The following is a 20,125-nucleotide window of genomic DNA, read 5'->3' as shown; positions in this document are numbered from 1 at the left end:
ATCAAAATATGCATCAGCTAATATAACAAATGGCCATTCACTTAAAATTAGGCAGCCTACCCTAAACAATAAACCAAATTAACCCCCCGCCTCTCCTCTCAGTCTTTTGGCCTGAACTGCTCCCTGCACGTTTAAGGAAGAGGCTCCTCGTGCAGGGAAGTTTAGCAGATGAAGGAAGGCGAGAAGGGGAAGTACCAACTCTGCCCTGGGCTTTTAAAACTTGCCATGCATTTTCCTGCTCTGGAAGAGCATGTAGCAGAGAACAAAACACTTGGCCAGCTGTAAAAAAAAAAGGAAATCCTAAAAGAGGTAGGGGACTGATTGGATATAGGTTTTTCCTTCTAAGGTTTGCCACCACTGGAAGGAAGTAAATAAAAGGGAGGGAGAAAGGGACGGGCCCCACTTTGGATGCTTTATTGTTGCCTCCTGAAGCTTCCTCCACATCTCCATTTCTCAGCTATCAGAAACAACAGTAAAAAAAAAAAATAAATTAGAAACACAAAAACCCTAACTCCCTTCCTCTAGATCACTTGCAATGGGCACATGCCAAAACTCAGCAACTGCAGAAAACGCATGTGGGTGTTTTCCTTACTTTCCCACCACTTTTCCTGCATCTCTTACCACAGAGTGTCCAGAGCTAAGCTCTGGCCCTGAAGGCAGTTTGTGCTGGTGGCACAGTTAAGGTAGGTGAGTCAGTGACCGTACCCACGCATGCAAATCAAGGACTGTGAAATGGTAAGACCTTACAGCCTCGATCCCTCAGGAGCAGGAGGCTGGGTCTTCAACATGTTCTGGAAAGCACTCTCCAGACTTGAGCTGCTTCATAAATAACAAAGCTGACCTAGGGAAAGCTGGAGTTGGTTTCAAACTAGGTCCGTACTTTTTTTTAATTGGCTCAGTCAGAGCATATATATAGCCAGGAAAGCAACCAGGAGCCAGGGTGAACGCCTCCCGTGGCAGCGAGCACACGCTGATCCATCGCAGCTCAGGCTGGTTGCCCCAGCAAAAGGAAGGAGAGTCTCTCCACAGGCAGCAGCCACCGTGCCCAGCTGTGACAGCAGGACAGGGGAATGGTAAGCCGACATGCTTCTAGGGTGTATTTTGCGTTTTCCTTCCAGGTTTATATGAAGATTTCTCCCCCTCCCTCCCGTTTGCTCGGAAGGTTATTTATGAATTAGTGAGCTGGTTTTATGGCACATAGCATCTCATAAATTCCCCGAGATCCCACTGGGCCACTCCATAAAATACTTACATATGCTACTGACTGTCAGAATAAGGAATGATTTCCAAATAGTCTGAATGCTGGCTATCACTAAAATAACCCAAACTGAGTTGCCATGGAGGTTCTCACAGCTTTGGATGTTACCTCGGCAGTGAAGCTCACTGCTGCATGATGCAGGACAGCAAGCCTTGCATTTCTCACCCAGGTTACAGTTCTGCCTGTATGGTTCACACTCCAAAGGAAAAGTGCAAAAATAATGCACTAGACAAAACTTTAAAAGCATTTTTGTTTAAGGTAATTATGAACTCTATTTATGCCTATTAAATTACAAAGATTAATATTAAAGAACACACAAAAACTGCCAGAAGGCAACACCTGACCTGTGAATGTTTAACACCCGGGCTGTTTCTAAAGTAACTGCTCACTCATCTCCTTAAAGCTGCTTAGATAATTGCAACTTTTTTTGTCTAGAGTTCATTTGAAATGAAAGAAAGCAGGGATTTCCTATTCCCTTGCCTGGGAATGCTTACCTTTATTCCCACATATTATATCTATCTTTGATAATGTGTACGGTAAGATTTTGTTCACCTAAGTATGAGACATTTGCTGTAGCCATTCCTGTGCCAGGGTTTTTTTCCATCCAAACCTTGCACACACACTGACATGTGCATATACACAATTGCTGGAATTCTTGAGTCAGAAATAATCATTCATACATAAAAATATTTCAATGTTTCATATCACTCGGGATACATGCACTGTAAAGTTCCTAGGGACAGCAGTAGCAATGACATTTAATTTTATATTTTTTCTTTTAGTTATTTGTACAAGGGTCATGATCAGTTCACTCAGAATTTCTGCTCAGAAGCTGTACTGTAAAGTGAGTATCAAAAACCTTGACACACTGCCTGAATTTTGTGTAGGCCAAAAAACCCTTTCATTTTGCAAGGAAATTAGAAATTATATGAGAGCAGATGAAACAATTCAGATGGATCTTTGCTGGGTTATGTTGAATAAAGAAAAGGTTGAGAAGAAAAGTGAGTCATCCAGATATTAAGTATTTCCAAAAGGAGCTTTTTTCTAAAGGTAAACCTATTCTGGAAAAAAAGCTCATATCAGGCAATACTAGACCTGTCTGTAGCAGATATAATAAACATCTTAAAAAGCTATTTGTAAATTAAAGTCTATTCTCAGATTTTGAGCAATGGAAAGTAAAAAGGAGCAACACAAACAATTTCATTTGCGCAGGCTTGGCAGCAGCACACAGTGCTGTTTTATTTGTGCTGCCTAAACCAGGGCTTTTCCCCCCATGCATCTCCTAGTGATGGAGAGGATGGTAGCAGCATGGGAAGGCAGAGCTGCAGGTCTGGCAGGGGACAGAACTGCCACTGGGGCTGCTATTTGGTGCAGATGGCCCACTGGGCTTCAAAAGTGAGCAAAAGAAGTGACGTGGGGTCCTGTCATGCCTTCCCAAAGCATTGGTCCCAAATGAAACGGAAAAGCTCAGTCCAGTTATGTCATTAAGTATTGCTCATCACCACTATTCACCTGATGCTAGAGATTTTCCCCCAATTTCAACAATTTATAGCCAATTCATTTCTCTTGCTACACATTTTCAATCCTTGGGCACATCAGTGTCCACTTTGGTCTGTAAGAGAGACAGGGAAGATTCCCATCTAACATGCTCCAGTCCTCCTAGTGAAAGCTGATAATTGTGGCTTGTTTACAGACCCTGCCAGTGATCTGTAAACTTTTGAGGAGCAATGTTTTTTGAGTGTTTTTACCAGCTGCTTCAAGATAAAGTTGAAAGAAGAAAAAAAGAAACTTAGCATCTTCTGTCCCTCTGCTTGAGTTGGAAACCTCAATTGTGGAAGCAGGATGGATAATAAATGGCTTTGTCCCATTCTCATGCAGACTAATGTGATTAAAAAGATTAGCACATCACACAGCATGTTTATTTGATTCTTCATTAATGAAGGATAGCTACTTATTCATCTCTGTTGGTACAGTGTTTTATTGAATGCCAGAACTTACATTCTGCTTGCAACTATTGATTTAATCTTTCCACATTGTTTACTTGTGCAGAGCTACTCACACTTCACATCACAGATACAGGAAGAACAGCTGGATATTTCACACATTTCTGTAGGCAGTAAGAAAGCCTAGCCTGTCTGGTTTGGGTATTAGGGTTCAACTTTTATTCTCTGACACAGCACAAACCTGTTTTTAATCAATGCTTTTAGGAGCTAGGTAGGCAGGTTAGCAGCATGCCACGGTGAGTGCTTGTGCTGCCAAACTCCAAAACCAGGATCTGAATTCTCTGCCCAGGCATTGTGAACATTTACATCTGGTACTTTGTAATACTTGTTGTTAAACAGATGGCACAAGAGAACACTCACATGAAAACACAGCAGTTTGTAGAATGAGGTATGTGAGTTTATGGGGGAAATACATTTAATTCCACAGCAGGATCTTTTCCTCATATTTCTCCTTGGATTTACCTCTGTATTGCAATTGTGGCAGAGCTGATGTAGCAGCAGAATCAATGCCAGGATGAAGAGAAGTGGAAGGCTGTAGTTAGGTGGGACAAGGGGTAATGAGGACACTAAGCTGAAATTCCCCACTTGCACCGACATCTGTAACCTTCACTTCATAAACAAAGCATGCATTAAATAAAGTGGTCTTTAACAGACAGCTTTCAGAAGACCAAACCTGACATAAGTATCGAGAAGAAATCTGGGGCTCTGGATTTTGAGGTAAAGAGTCCTACTGGCTCACATGATCCTGAGATTTACTCTGTCCTGCAGTTGGGAGTGTAGGGGTGCTCCAGGGTACCCTCAGGCTTACTAAAGAGGCCAGACCATGCTCACAGCCTGTGAAAGAGCAAAGGGGGTGACAGCAAAGGGCTTGGCCCTTGCCCTGAAGAGATTATGTGACCCCGACAACCAAACCTGTCTTGCACATCCTTTCACTTGCTGCCTTGGGCAAGGCTCCTACTTGTAGGTACCAAGATAGGGAGCAGCACAGAGGTGTCTAGGCAGTCTTGGAGCATGCTGAGGGCTTTCCCTGGAGGAGTGAGCAGGCCCCTCATCAGGGACTGCCCTTAGGAGCAATGCTTCCATGACTGGTGTGGTCCCAGCCCAATGCCATTGCAAAGCCCATGAATGTTTCAAGTGAGTCATCAGGAAGAAGGGCATAAATTACCTATTTACTTTCAAATGAAAATAAATGCTGCTGTATTATTTCTGTTACGAGCAACTCTCTTCCCATAACATTTCCATCAGTGCTTTGGCAGCAGTGACTAATTCCATGTGCCAGAAATGCAAACTGCTCCTTCCTTATTCCCTTGCCTACATTTTCTACCTGCAGATAGAAGAAAAGCTTCTTCAATTGCCTGTTTCAAGGCTGTCATCAGTTAGCAGTTTTTCTTCCTACCAGATGACCAGGCATGGTAGAAATTATAAAGCTACATTGGAAGATTACACGTTTAGCTTTTCAGAGTGTGGAGGTATGTAACCTTTCTTTCAAGCATCCCTCTGTCACCTTCCCACCCTCTCCCTGAGGCTCATTCCAGCTTGTTCACAAATCAGAGGTAACTGACAGCAGCAAATCAGATCGCATAAATCACTCTGTAGTGGCTGAAGCACTGCAGCAGGTAAGGCAAGGGTGCACGGTGGCTGTGTGAACCAGAGGTCACCGAGATACTCCTCACCACTTGCGTAGGGACCCTGGCAGTCCCAGTCCCCTCACTTCCATATAGGAACACATTGGGGAGCTCCACACTGGCCATGAGAATTGGTGATTTCCGAGTTATTTCTGAATTATGGCTGAACAGTCAAAGCTGTGGGTGTTAACAACTAACCCTGACTTAACCCTCACCATCTTTCCAAAATAAGGACACTGCTATTAACATGCTTCAAAACAAATTTTGACACCAAGCTCTGCATATGTTTGCTTCTAACTCCAAGTTATGGAGGAGTGCTTGATAGATACTATCATCCTACATTGACGTGACAGTTTTGTTACACAGTGACTAAGACACAGCACAATGACTGCTTTAATAATGTCTACTAACCTGACAGTAATGAAAACCGTGAGCATAAACCTACAGAGATGCAAGAACCACTGTGCCAAACCAATAAATTGGAAGTACACAGAAGTAAGCAACATAAACCTCAAAAGTAATGAGTGTCTGTTTACTGGTTAAAGGCTGTAAGTGAAATGTTGTGCTTCAATGGATCACTAAATTACCAACTAAAGGAGGAGGGAATTAAAGGTGAATATCTTAACACTGTTTTAAACAAAGTGTTTTCTTTTTAACAGAAGGAACCCCCACCACCTACAAACTGACATGCAATTTACAGAGTTTGATACCATATCAAAACTTGACTGGCTTTTTTTTTTTTTAAGAACATTTTTCTCCACCATGTACCTAGGTCCTTCAATTTAATAAATGATAGTTTTGCTCAGAAAATCCCTAAAGGTATGTAGGTAGGTGCTGAAGTGTAGATACAGCTGTGAATTCTCTACAAGATGCTCATTTCTTCAAATTGTGTTGAAAGTTTCAAGAGGAAAGCAAAAAAACACCCTGAAAAACCCAACTTTCTCCCTGTGAGGATCTAGATGCTTTTAATCATTTGCAAGTTAAAAGGAAAAAAAAAACAACCTCCTGGATGCTAGTATAACACTGATATACACTGATGTTATTGGACCTAGAACCAGGAAAATAAAGGAAAATAATTAAACAAAAAAAATGACCCCCCCCCCCACACCGTGCTCCTGAATTGCAACAAGCTTAATGTGTTATTTCTTATTCTGACCCGTGCAACTTTGTTCTAGGAATTCATATAGTTTCAAAGGATACCTAACCATCAGCACTCTGAAAACTCCATGTTGTCAAATAACTCAGAGAACACAATATCTGTATAAACTTCAGTTTACAAAGACAAGATATTAACTAGAACAATGCGAGACCCTACAATATTATTTCCATTCAAGATCTTTCATGAAGCTCTACAACATGGATTCATGCCATTAGTGAATGCAACACACTCACTTCCTCTTTGAGAGTCCTCCATCTTACTAATTAAGAGAGCCAAGTGCAGATATGTTAAACAACTTCCCAGGGACTATACAAAACTGCAGAGCCACTAGATAAATGGCTTTTTTTTTTTTGATGTTGCCTGAACCCTGTACCATCATTTCATCCTGCCTTATTAGACTGAACGTTCAAGCACAGTGCTCCCTGAAAATGTCATGTTCGCTTATAATGAGTTTCATTTTGTTTTTAATGCTGTGGCCAAGTGAATGTTTTCCTTTTCATCATTTTTATTTCTGGCTTAGTTTCAAGATCAGATGTTGAAATGCATTAGTACTAAGAGATAAGCTTTTCTGGTGTTATACTAGTTAAAGCAAGGCTGTTCAGAATCTCTTATCAAGTTTCCTAAAGTGAGGGATGCTGTTTTGCCTCATTAAAAATCATATGAGAAATCATGCTAGCAATAAGAAGCTACAATTCCCATTCTTTTTATCTGTTGTTAATTAAATTAAGATTTAGAAGAAGTTGTGTAAGGCCTGAAATTGAACATCAGAAAGCACTACAGAAGGCTGATTTGTTGAAGCAATGGCAAAAAAAAGAATAGTTTGGTGAGAGGAAAGCTTTAGGAAGCTCAATGGAGACTCTACACTTAGTTTGAATCCCTGCATTTCCCTAGTTCCTTCCTGGTGCCTTTTTTTTATTCTCACACCTACACAGAGACCGTATGTTATGTCCTGAAGCAACTATTGCAATGCATAAGAGATTATTTATAATTCATATTATGTCCTTGAGCAAGAAAACATCAGTCCCATACTGTGTCCTGCTCTCATGTGACACACAAAGAAATCCCAGCATCAATTGCAAAATTGTCCTACAATGGCATTTCCATTAAAAAAAATCATCATAATCCCTCTCTGCTCTTCCAGTTTAGCAATACCAGTCTGTAGGTGGGGTAGCTAGACTTGAGGAGCATGAGTTGCTTTCACTGGATGTATTCATGTGTCACATGGCCACTAAGCAAGAGAACTTGTATTCTTGATTATTATAATTGATTAGCATCAACTTGGTGAATCTGCTACCTGCCCACTTAATCTTTTTTCCCCTTAAAGATCCCCCCCAGTCTCTTTGAATATCTTCTCTTTACAACACCTTCTTTAGTACAACTATTCTAAAGTATGGCTGTACTGTATTATTTTCTCAGGTGTTTAATTGGAACTTGTTATAGCCCAATCATTAATACAGGTTTCCCCTAGGTCCTTCTATCCTTTTTTTTTTTTTAAAAAAAAAAAAAAAACTTCCCCTTTGTCAGATGTCTCACTGACAAAACTCTGCAGTGCAGCTCTCCAACAAAGCTTAGAATATTTCACCTGCTCCTTTCTCCTTAAATATCTGGTGATTGTTTTAGTCTCATTAAATCTGGCTTTAAGAAAAATGAAGCTGTCCCAGAGTAGCTAAATCTAAAGACCCTTTGGTCTTTTAGAGTTAAAAGAAACTCAGTTTAGAATCATTGACAACTGGTAAGCAAGACACCCTTGTTCAGCTTATTCTGCACAGGCAGTTGATTGGCACCATCAGAACAAGTAAAAATATTTTTTTTTACAGTGGAAAACTGAAGTGTCATTCAGTTGTTTGTGCTTTTTTTTTTGTATCTACAGTACTGTACAATTTCCTATTGAATGTTTAAGTGGTTAAAGCCAAGCAAATGGAGAGGAAGAAGAGAAGAACATGCCATGTACCAGCTGCAGAAGACAGCCCTTCACCTAAACATGGTTGTAAATGATCTGAGTCCTCTGCTGCTGGTCATCTTGATTTTCCATCATATTTTGTATCTTGGAGGAATTTTGACAGGTTTATGTGTGACACTAGGTTACCCTGTAAAGTGGAAAGCCTGTAATTAGATGCTGTGTAATCAGTAACCTCCCACTGGCAACCACTCTGCCTTAAATCTGCCATCACACTTAATCAAGAAAATGCCCCCAGGGAGGCCAGTGTCTCCACAAGCCACGAACCTGTCATCTGCGGGATTTACCTTGACACATACTGCCACCTCTGTAAAGGACCTGCCCTAAAATACAAGAAAAGGCCACAGATGAGGACAAGCACGTGTGCTGTAAAGCTAAAGCCACCAACAGGACCCTTCACGTACTGCATGGGATGTGACTACGTATCTTACGTAGAAGTGTGTTAAGGGATGTGTTTGATGGCTTCGACAAGAATTTAGCCTACAATTGCTATTTGAATAAAAGATTAACCATTCCTAGCAGTATTTGAAATAATTGGAACTACACAGCGTAAGAGACAGCCATAACAATAACACAAAGCTACACAAATGTGACAGGACAGACTGCAATGAAGGTATGAGTTGAGAAAGATTTTTTTCCTATAAAACCATTACTGTACGTATACAATTTTTGTTGTTTTTTTTTTTAAATGTCAACTACAAAAAAGATACGTTATATAAGGGAGAGGTATCATTAAATACACAAACACACCCACAAGCCAAAATAGTGCCATAAAAGTCCAAAAGTGAGTGTCTAGTTAAAACTAATGTTTTTTAATAAAATTTCTTGGAACTGTTTTTAGTGTGCTCAGATATATATATACCTGCTTACTTCTCAGATAAAAACATGCAAAAAGAGAAGTCTGCTACATGAATGCAGCATGTGTGTCATTGTTTTTGACAGAGTAGCCAGTGAGGAGAAAATGCATTTAGAGGCAAGAATTAACTGCAACTGTAGATAGCAAGTAAAGACTAAGAGGACCATAAAGGTCCTGAGTTCCTAAGGGGTTTATTTACTGATGTCTGTCTGAGAAATGGCTAATCTTATCACAGACCTCCCTCATTACCGTGAAAATAGAAATTTGGACCTGCACAGGCAGTTGCTGGTATACATGCCCCATGATACACAAGTGGTACAAAATGACAGTGATTGTTCTCGTTGGCACGACACCATAGTGCAGAGCAGGCAGACATGGGTCCCAGTAGGCAGCCTGATGACCCAAGTCCCATCCCTGACTCATAAATACTTTCTTCATGTTTAATATAAAAAGCTTAAATGCCAGTCATAAAACAGCTCCTGCCTGAGCTGCTGCTCTCTGCAGGTACCAATCCATGCACCTGCCAAGGTGAGAAAGGCAACATTGACAATCTTGAATTGCAGCACAGAGATGAAATAGAGGTAAAAGTTGTCTTGTTTTCACTTATTAATACAACTTCTTAAATTACTCTATATCAGCAGAGCGACTGAAGCCCCCAGAAATTTAGCATTTATCTGCGTCTTCAAAATTATTTAACAGGAAGCATTTTTTATAGCTACAAGAAATGTTCATAATCATAATAGGTACCAACTAACTGGTACTGCTTTGCAACCATGTCTTGAACATGTGACTATACTTTTCTTCATTTTAATGTATTCTGTTCAGATCGTTTCATCTAGCTTCAGTAATTCATGCAATATTCATTACCTTGCAAAGGCACACTGAGTCTTCTGTACAGAATACTAAAACCCTTGGGGAAGTAGATTGACCATTGAAATCTTACTAACATATTTTGATACACATTATCTATTACTAATATATGTTGATACATACATATACATACATACAAGAGACATTAAGAAACAAGCACCTCATTCTTCAGAGAAAAACTGGTCATTCAAAGCTTTAGATATATCAATATCCAATATACCAACAGAGGAATTAAAAGTGACATATTTGAGGAAGACCATATCCAGAAAAAGATATCAACCAGTCTCAATGGCAAACAATAACTTTTGAACAAGGTTAATAATTTTTTAATGAAGTTAATATTTTGAACAAAGAAAAAGTAAAGAAAAAAATAAGTTCACTCTAAATATTTAATTAAAACTTGAACTATGAAACCTTCTTTGTCCTATCCACAGAAATGGTCGGTTTTGACAACTTCCACTCTCTCCCAGTGGTTAACTAAGTGCAGATTACCAAGATCAGCCAAGTGATTATGCAGGAGTGTAAGAACCAGCACAAGCAACAGCTAATTAACAATCTCTATTTATGTTTCGAGATGACTGCTGTAGCAAATTAACTGAAAAGGCAGATGGCACTATTTCTTAATGATGTACTATTTCTTACTTTTGTTATCGTAGCTGTGGCAATGCTCAAGATTATCCAATTCAGAGTACTTCTGTGCCCTCTAGTGGCTCTGTGATCTAGTGACAAGTATTTACTGCTTCATTAACAGAGCAGCAAGTTCAAATGCAATCCGTTGTGTTGTGCGGTGTTACTAGGACCTGCATTTTTGTTTCTCTGCGGAAATCAGAGGGAGAAGAACACCGGCCAAGTGGAACCACAGGCTCCATGATCAGCCTTATATCCCCTAAACACTACAGAGGAAGCAGTGGCATAGCCAGAAGCCACCTTGTATAACTTTCTTGAAGTGATAGCAGATGCCAGCATCCTCTGCAAATCACAAGGCTTCCTTCTGTTATTTCACTTCTTGTCCCAGTAGGAGGCTGCTGTGCTCCCACCTTTGGGCTGGGAATAATGAACACATCAGGAGGAAGGATTATTAACATTGACGTGCATGTTTATCTCCTCAGGTGAGATGTGCTACATGACCACAGCTCCCTCCCTAGGTTTCTTGGGCCAGACAGCAGCTGACCCACAGCCTACTGCTGAGGCCACCATCACCACATCTGCACTCAGGGGTTTCCTCATGTTCCTGCCCACCTCTATGGCTGGGAGAACAGTAGGGAGCAGCCCTAGGGAGGTGTGAGTAGGGGACAGAGAGCCACGCACTGTGTTAATTCATAGTCTGAATCCACTACTCACAATTTACCTTGATATCTGAGGATCTGAATAGACAACACTACTTCAGCTCTACTTCAGCTGTAAAGCCTCTTGTGAATCCAACAAACTGGGGAAGGAATCATAAGATTTTCCTGGAGCTTCACAGGTGTTTCCTCCCTGTTAATGCACCATGCCACTGGGACTGGCTACTTTCATAGTCCTGGACCCTAATTTTACAGGGAGCTCTAAAAGCTAACTAACTTTAGTTCCTACAGAACTAAAAGCTGTGAATCAGATTTTTTTCCTTTACCACCTATGAACACTGAATTGCACACTACACTACTAAACACTCAATATAGAGTTCCTATACAGCTAGATTATATTCTTCTCTCCTTTTATATTCCTGTCTGATAAAAACAGTAAGAATTAAGTAGCTGGAAAGAAATTAAGTGCTACCCACACCAGGAATGTACCAAAGCTACACACTTTGGAAATGACATCTACAAAGTGATCATGATAGGTGCAGACCTAGGGGGTTAAAGAAGAACATGTTGTAGAAGAGCTAACATGGCCTTTGTATCCTTCTAAGGATCTCCTCTTAAACTGAGGATGGCAGGTCTTTTCTGGAGGTGGGATGTCACGCTTTCAGAATTAACATCTTGGTGGCCCACGTTCTCCTCTCTGTAACCTAGAGGTGTTGGAATATGGAAACAGCTTGCAAAATAATTCAGTTACAGCCAACTTCGATAGTTTTCCTCTGGGCTGATGAAAAGTTCACAGTTACAAAAGGTGTTTGGAAGAAGGTCATCGCTTCCAAAAGGCACAGTACCTTCCTGTGAAATTACTGCATGTTATTTGCAGTATAGCTGTGATAGCGCCTTAAGAGCCCCTCCATCAGAAAGCAGTAACCTGACCTAGCTAGGGACTATAGGGACACCTAAAAGCAGTGTCTGGGAATAGTGCCAGTGGCTGCACACACTGTACTCAACTCCACACACGAGAGTCAAGACCCGATCTTTGGTCTGCTAAGCACTGATTACCCTAACATACCCATGTATAGGAGGAAGAAATTAACTCCTGCTGTTACCTTCTCCTACCTGAATTACTCTTTGCTGGTAAAAAAAATAAAAAAAATAAAAATAAATTCCCTCATAGCCCTTTGTTTCCTGCCTACAGCCATGCTGACAGAAGAGTCAGTGCCTTGGGTAGTCTTCTCTAAGCACCTTGGTGAATAACCCGTGTGCACGAGTGTGTAGCATTTCTGCATGGCCCTAAAAGTGAGTTTCACAGTTATTCTGTAATATTTTTATGTGGTTAGAAGACCCTGTCCCCCCTCTTATAATAGACCTGCCAAGAGAACAGTAAATAAAGCAGCCCAAACTCTAGTAAATATTAACAAAATCCCTCTCACGAGTGCCTTTAAGAAGACCAGCAGCATGTAGTGCAGTATAAAATGAATAAATCCCATATTTCATTTGAAATCTCCACTCACTTTTTAAGTCAGAACAATGAACTCTGCCTTACATGGCAAGATTTTCTGATTTCTGTGAAACACCTGCCAGACTTCAGTGACTTACCACTGCCTCCTCAAATAAGTACTATACCAGCCTACAGTAACAATCCAAAAGCTGATTTTGTTTGACTAGGAGAGTGTCCACAAGGAAAACCAGTGCCTTTAAGTATATTTAGGAGAGCTGAAATGAAAGTAATTCAGAAGCCAGTGATCAAATTGAAGGTGGGCTTCAGAAGCACATCAATTGCAAACAGGCCATCAGCACATGGGAAAGCAAACAATTCTCACTGAAGCAAAGGACAAAAAAGATAGTAAAGTGGTAAATAGTAGAAAACCTCTAAGTAAAAGTGACAAGAACTAGGAAAACTGTTCTAGATCTAGAAGTTCAGTGTAACTTATTTACATGTTTAGTTTTATCACATTTTGCTGATAGAGCTGGGATACAAGTCTACTTGCAACAACAAAATAAAGACAACACTAAGACTCATTTTGGTGATAAAAAAGATCAAATAACTAAGTTACACCTTTATTTAATCTTTCAATTGCCCTGAAAGACCACCTTTGCATGCCTGACCATTTCCACTGCAAGTCCCAGTGTGACTGGGTGGTGGTAGGTCTGGTTTGCACACTTGGGTGTGTTTCAAGGCTGCAACAAAATGCAGGGCCAAGCAAGTCCAGCCCTGTTTCAGGAAGGGTTTTGTGCAGCTCCAGCTGAAGCTGGAATCCAGAAGTACAAGCTAAACAGCATTTAAACAGTATGGCTGCAGCTACAGTCTGCTGAAACAAATATTCAAACACTAATAAGCTCTGTTTGAATGAAAATGAACAGTTACAGTACACTTGCTTCCTACTTCCAAAAGCAAAATTCCCTCTAATTTCATTTAAAATAGCAAACAATTTCCCCCCCATCTGAGTACAAATAAACATCTGGAACTGCTGTGCTTTGGTTTTTGTTTACATAATTATTTAGCGGATGGCCAGAGGGTTAGAGACTGCCAAATGATTCTAGTCTTAGGAGTTTACAGTAACTAATTTCTGTGGGATTTAGGATTCACTCGCCAAGTTTCAGGCACAAGCAATGCTTTTGCAGTTGAGTTGTAAGTCCTGGAAAGAACAGTCAATAAATGAAAATGCCAGACATGCATCCCAAATTCATCTTCACCCCAAGCATTATAGTGCTAGGCAAAGCTGCAATATTTAACCCTGCAGGAATTATACTGACTGAAGAACTGGAAAACAGATTAAGTCACTCTGGGGGTACCAGAGTCTTGAGAGATATGGAACCTCAACATGGTTCCCATCTACATCTCTAACTTTAGAGATAATTAAGCTTCCATCTGAGTTTTTATACAGACAACCCACCTGATATCATTACTGCTAGAAGTATGTTTACTTGGTGAGCTCTTTAGAACTGTAAATGTCTGGAAAGAGGGACTTAAGCCAGTATGTGAGAAACAAAGGGTGCAGGATTCTGAGAAACACTGCATGTCTACAGCTGCTTGCTGAATTAAACATTTCATTGTTACAATCATTTGGCTGCAATGCTGCCTACAACAGCCAGCCTGTGGGGGATCACAAAATGTTGGGAACAAATGTGCATCTTGGAAAAGAAGGTTAAGAGGTAAAAGCCTCTTGATATAGATACCAGAGAATCTAAATCTTGCAGAAAGCCAATCACCCAACAGCCACTCCAGCAGAAAAAGAAATACCTCAGCTCCAGGAGGGAAACAAAAATGCTTCTCAGCGTAGACTCAAAGCTACAATAACTCCAAGGGGGGATGGAGGGTGGTCCACCAAACTAGACTCAAGGCTCAACAAAAATTCCAGAAAAAGCCCTGCCACCTGAGACTTAGAAATCCAGAAAATGTTACTCCAAACCCTACAGACCAGACTCAAAGGTTCATAAAAGCACCTTTAGAAAGAAGCATCTAGTCTAGACTCAAGGATCTGTATTTAAATGTTTGATTTTGGATTCTTGATTGATTTATTTTGGCAGAGAAGGACAAAAACATCTTTTCCCCCAAACTGATATACAGAACCACAAGTAAAAGAGTAGTGTATAGTTCCTTTTTTGGCTGCCTCCTGTTTTATCGGACTATTCAAGACCACACAAATATAACAGCTATGAGAAAGTAACAAATCTTCCTGGTAACTGCTCAACTGTGTATTGTCCTGGATCACAATTCACTGAACTTGTACCTGAAAAAGCATTGTTTCTGTATGTAATTCATCCCGGTTTAGTGTCAAACACTGACACCTATCTACATTTCCAAATACAGTTAGCAAATTGATTCATTTTTGAAGAACTATTTTTAAAAAATGGCCTTAGTGTTACACTTATTAGTCTTCAAGTTGGCTGCTGTAGTGCACTGAGAAGAATGAAAATTGTTACTTGAGTCTCATATGAGATGTGACAGTATTAGAATGGAAAGATATATGAAAGGGAAAACAATATAATTGTTGTAAAGAATAGGAGTCTTAGAGACACATAAGGGAGGTCTTTAAGTCCTCATTACTAATGTAATGTTATTTATATATGAGAAGTGATTTTCAGTACTTTTCAAAGTAGAATAAAATTGAAACTTGGAAACTGTCTGGTTTAGTGTATTTTTAAAAGTTAAGCTTCCAAAGAAGGTACGGGTGGGGGGGGGGGGGGGAGGAAAAGAACCTTTTACTACATATCCTGAAGTCAGTCAAGCAGAAGTTTTAATCTGAAGAAAAACAGCTTTTAAAGAAAGTACAGGCTTGCAGTTTTTTCTTTTCTCCCCCTTACAGTTACTGAAAGATTTTTACATCTTACAGCAGTTCAACGCCATTGAAATAAGTTAGTTCATTCGTTATCAAGCTTGCTTATTAATGCATATCAAGAACTGATTTCTTATTCCAAGGTTTGAGAGCCTACTACTCCAGAAAAGTCAGAAAAAAAATACAGTTGCTGTTTTTATTTTTCCTTCCCTCTTTCCTTTTAGTCTTTTGCTACTTGATCTTACATTGATGTGCTGATGCTTACATTACACTACTGATGCTAGTAATAAAAATCCCTCTTTCCAATGAAGGCAGAATTCCACTACTATTCATGAACAGTAGAAAGCACAGGAGACAGCATTTGTAATGCCAATGTAACTGTGGGTCAATGAAACCCCCAGAACATTCAAATAGATTAAGAAGTCTAAAACCATGAGATTTCAGACTGAAGTAGTCAGTTTAACAAGTCTATATACTCCTGAATTGTTTCCTTCCCTTCTGTTAGATCTGCTGATTGCTCAGTATTTCTGAGGAGAGTCCCACATCTCTAATAGCTTACACGCATACCCCGTGCCCTTTTCCCCAGACCCTTTCTTGCACTGAAGTTTTCAGATAAGACCTAAGGCTTATCAGTTTTCTCCCCACAAGACAATAGCAGAGTCTGCATAATAGCTGAAAGGAAATAAGTTCAAGTTAGTAATATGGAGGGATGAAGGTTTATACCTTCTGTAGACTAAGCCATCATCTTCTGAATAAGTTTTTTTCTATACAATGAATTTCTGAGAATACCAAATATCACCACATTCTGTGTGGTTATGACCTAGCTTTACACATTCTGAATTAAAGTACTCAATCCATATAAATTGTGCAAGTCCAGGATAAATGTTTCCACCTCACCTTTCAGTCTGTCTCAAAAAAAAAAAAAAAAAACCACCAGCATGACAAGATTTTGTTTTCTTGACCTGATCCCCCTACAACAAGCAGCTTTCTGCCTTCACCTTTGTTTTCCCACTGTTTGTGAAACAGTTGTCTTCCCTTAGGTATCACTCAGCCAAGTCATAATCTGCCTTGATAAATCCTTCATCTTCCTGATTATTTTTTTTCCTCAATTCCATTTGAGTTATTTATATTTTTCTGTATAAAAGTTTTTGTTTTTCCATAGATTCATTGGCAGTGTTATATCAAGTAGTTCAGGAAGATGACACTCATTTCACAGATAAGCAATACCTGTCTTCTGCATTCCACATTTTGGGAATAATGCATAACAAAGGAAATATTAATCTTAAGTATTGGTGAGACATTGGAAGTGCACTACATCAGGAGGAGGCTGTATTAGTTTGCTGTTCATGCAGTATTAGCCTCCCATTCACTCCAAGGCTAGTCCAAAGTCTGAGACAATAGAAACAAGTCTGCTAACTCTATTAAATATTTCTTGGCTGGCTTCACTGAATTCAACTCTAAGCTAAAGTTGTGTGCTTAAGGAGTATTGTGACAAAACTAAAGCTTCGCAATTAATAATGCTATATGCCTGCTCATTGGGATACTTACTATTTAAGCATTAACTTTACTACATGGTAATTACTGGAACATTTTTTAAGAACGGATGGAGAAAAGCCATTTCACACCAATACAGGAAAAAACATCTTGAAATATGGGAAAGTGAAGGCAGCTTTAAGTTGGAGCACTTCCCACACCCAAAGCATTCAGAAATATTGTGCATGAGACTGAAATCCCCTTGCAGACTTAGCTGTAGACTTCCCATTAGCAATTTAACAGCAGCTAGTTGTCCTCTGCTCTGTGGCCCCCCTTTGCTAGAGCCATTCCCTCAGAGGTGTGTATGTGTAGGGTGGTGGGGACACAGATCTGTGAGGTGGTGAAAGGGTGCAGAGAAACCCTTGCACCCTACAGCCAGCAGAGTATTTGCACCTCAGTACCTTTGGACAGCTAGTGACAACAGCTCTTTGAACTGCCAGCAGCTAAGCCCAGCAGAGGTTGTATGCTGGAGGTTTTAGGCCTGTAGAGGTTAAAGAAAAATATTTTTGGTACCTTGAGATTACCCTGAGATCAGTGAGAAATAGAAGAGGAGTAAGTTGAATAGGCTTAAGCATCCACCAGGGAATGGACCTACATGCCCACTCCACCAGTGTTTACTATTGACAAGCTCCCAACCACAGCTGGAGTTGCAAGGAATATTCTGTGCATACACACACTGTATGCCTAGGAGTACATTGCAGAGATGCTTGAATCACAGAGAGAAATCCTATTAATTGCTCTAAGACTACATTCAGCTACCATGCACTGCAGTTAGAGGCACTCTGCTGCTAGGTTCACATCTGCAAGGAAAACGAAGTACTTGTTAAAATACTCTGTTGAACTAATACCTGTTTTTTTTTTTTTTTGTTTTCTTTTTAAAAAAACTGTCTCATGCTCCTGTAGATTACTTTTCCTACTTTTGATGACAGGTTCTTAATACATAAGCACTGGGAAAGGTATGAGTGCCTACGGAGGTGCTAAGTGTGGATAGGGAAAACAGCCCCTGTATAGGACTTATGGTAGGAAATTGTGCCTTTTCCTAATAGGTGTAGTCACACCACATTGTTATTTTGCTTATTTATATAGCAGCCTATGTCAGAAAACTGGAAGAAGGCAGAAGTCATGTTTCTTTATTACAGAACAGGCAGATTAAAAAACTAGATTAAGAGAACAGCTAGATAAAATTCACCACACTTAAAAATCCATGAACAGCCACAAAACAAATATCCAGTTCTTTGGTCGAATCTGCCATGGGTAGTTTCAGGAGGCTTATCACCAATTTGTTTGCATTTGCTGTGCTGAACCTGACATCCCCACCATTACATTCCCTATCTACCAGAGCAAAGCCAGAAAATATTTCTCATGCATATTTACAACCCATTGCAGAAACTCATGACAACATTTTAAAGGTCTCACATACAGAAAAGCAATTTTCACTAGCTTCTTAGGCAAGTAGAACTAAAACATTTCTACAGCAGAGATGTGAGGAACTAGAAAGGGCCCTCCACAGTTAGATGCTGCATTGACAAAAGATAACCTGCAGACACATGCAATTCATCCCTGAAGTGGAAGCTTTGTATCACAGGCACCTAGATTGATCAAAGACCATTCTGTTGTTCATGACCATGGGTGCCTGGTAGCCCTGGTGAAGCTCCTCATCTCACAGCAGACCCACCCATCTCCTCCTGCACCACAAGGGGCTCTCTGGTTGAGCCCCATACATGGTTCACCACTTGCAATGTCTTGGGCTGCCAGCAGACCCCATCAGCAGCCCCCTCTGCCCACCACATCCCAGTCCTGGGGCATGTCACTCCACAGGCATGGGCACAGCCAGCACTGCTGTCATCCTCACTACCACTCTCACTCCTGTATGAGAGAGGAGTTGGAAAATGTGATGGCAGAGCTACCGAATAAGCTCTCAGAAATCATCAATACTATGCAAAGAAAAAGGGTTTACTCACTAGCAGCAAATGGCAGGAGTTCCTGCTAAGCCATTAAGGGGATCTGTAAGCACCAGTTGACCCACAGAGTGCCTGGACAGGAACGGATTTCATCCCAAGTGAACGCATTAAAAAAAGTAGGGCAAGTGCTTACCTAAGTTGTCTATGAAGTTCTTTTCAGTAAGCAAGAGACAAGGGCTGGAATGATGGAAATAGATCTAACTAGAGAGGCAAAGCAGGAATGTGTGACTAAAATGAAAGTGTGCTATCTTAAAACCCAGAAAGTGAACATTTCTGATCCTAGACAGCATTAATTTCTTGTCACTATTTTTATACATACAAAAACACATGTATTAGAGATTGCCAGCTGCTGGCTCAGCATTTGATAAGGAAAAGTAAATTCAGATACTATTTTCCAGATCACAACCCAAGAGCTTAATAGAACCCCATGGGAAGGAAAGGGGTCTGCACACTCCCACCCATTGCACTCCTCAGAAGTTATCGAGCAACATCATGCTTCCCTGTGAGCACAGTATTCAAAGCCCTGTTTCAAACAGGTTGGGCTCAGGGCACAACAAGGTGCTCCAACATCTTGTGAGAAAAAAGTCTATTACTAATACTCTTGTTTGCAATTGGGCTGTGCAAGGCCATCTAAGAGGGCCCAGAGCAGCCCTACCCACACCTGCACACATGCACCATTTTGTGCAAACATGAACAAGTATCCTTACCCCAGTTTTGACTAGGAAAAGCTTGCAGATGCGGCAAATCCTACCAAGGCATCTTGAAACATTAGTCAGGTCATCTTATAACAACAAACTTCTGCAGAGTTGCTCCTGTTTTTCTGTTGCCACAGGACTATAACCTCATAATCAAGCTTCTTGTTTCCTGCATCCTTTCAATTAACTACTCTAAAAAAAACACCTTATTTTTCAGGACTGAGTGCAGGTTTACTTTTGACAGCATCCTTTCTGACCTTGTTGGTTTAGATGGACTGATAAATTGCATATATAATGTCTGCTGACCATTTATATGTCTTTTTCCTAATTCTTCAATTATTACTAAACATTTATCAAGGGAGACCAATAATGCCTTGCAGTTTTTACTGTAATTCCTTAATTTGCTAACAGTCCACAGTTGTCTGGACATACAAAAGGACTTATTTTCTATCCACCAATTAGCAAACCAGAAGTTCAAAAGCCTCTGTGACTGCATTAACACCGAGAATTCCTTAATCCATAAAAATTAATAGAGATTATGTTAAAGAGACTTAAATATTTAAATCCTTTGCCACATTAGTCACTCTCTTTTATGTGCAGGTAAGTCCAGCTGAAGTCCTCGGGAGCACTGTGTGTGTGTGGCAGAACAAA

The 20,125-nt window shown here is 40.3% G+C and overlaps 2 long non-coding RNA genes across 3 annotated transcripts in view; one reads left to right on the top strand and one right to left on the bottom strand.

The window, feature by feature from the left end:
* Positions 1-20,125, bottom strand: part of LOC113839597 (uncharacterized) — a 156,824-nt gene that overhangs the window by 70,737 nt on the left and 65,962 nt on the right. The gene's annotated exons all lie outside the window — the stretch shown is intronic.
* On the top strand, positions 753-12,172 carry LOC106015746 (uncharacterized). The gene is made up of 4 exons (XR_005265622.2): positions 753-1,073; positions 2,041-2,102; positions 4,592-4,730; positions 7,916-12,172. It is a non-coding gene; the product is annotated as an uncharacterized lncRNA (long non-coding RNA).

The sequence above is a fragment of the Anas platyrhynchos genome, chromosome 4 (assembly GCF_047663525.1).
Source record: "Anas platyrhynchos isolate ZD024472 breed Pekin duck chromosome 4, IASCAAS_PekinDuck_T2T, whole genome shotgun sequence".
NCBI lineage: Eukaryota > Metazoa > Chordata > Aves > Anseriformes > Anatidae > Anas > Anas platyrhynchos.
Note: the sequence above shows the minus strand (reverse complement) of the source record. Positions and strands in the feature narration are given on the sequence as shown.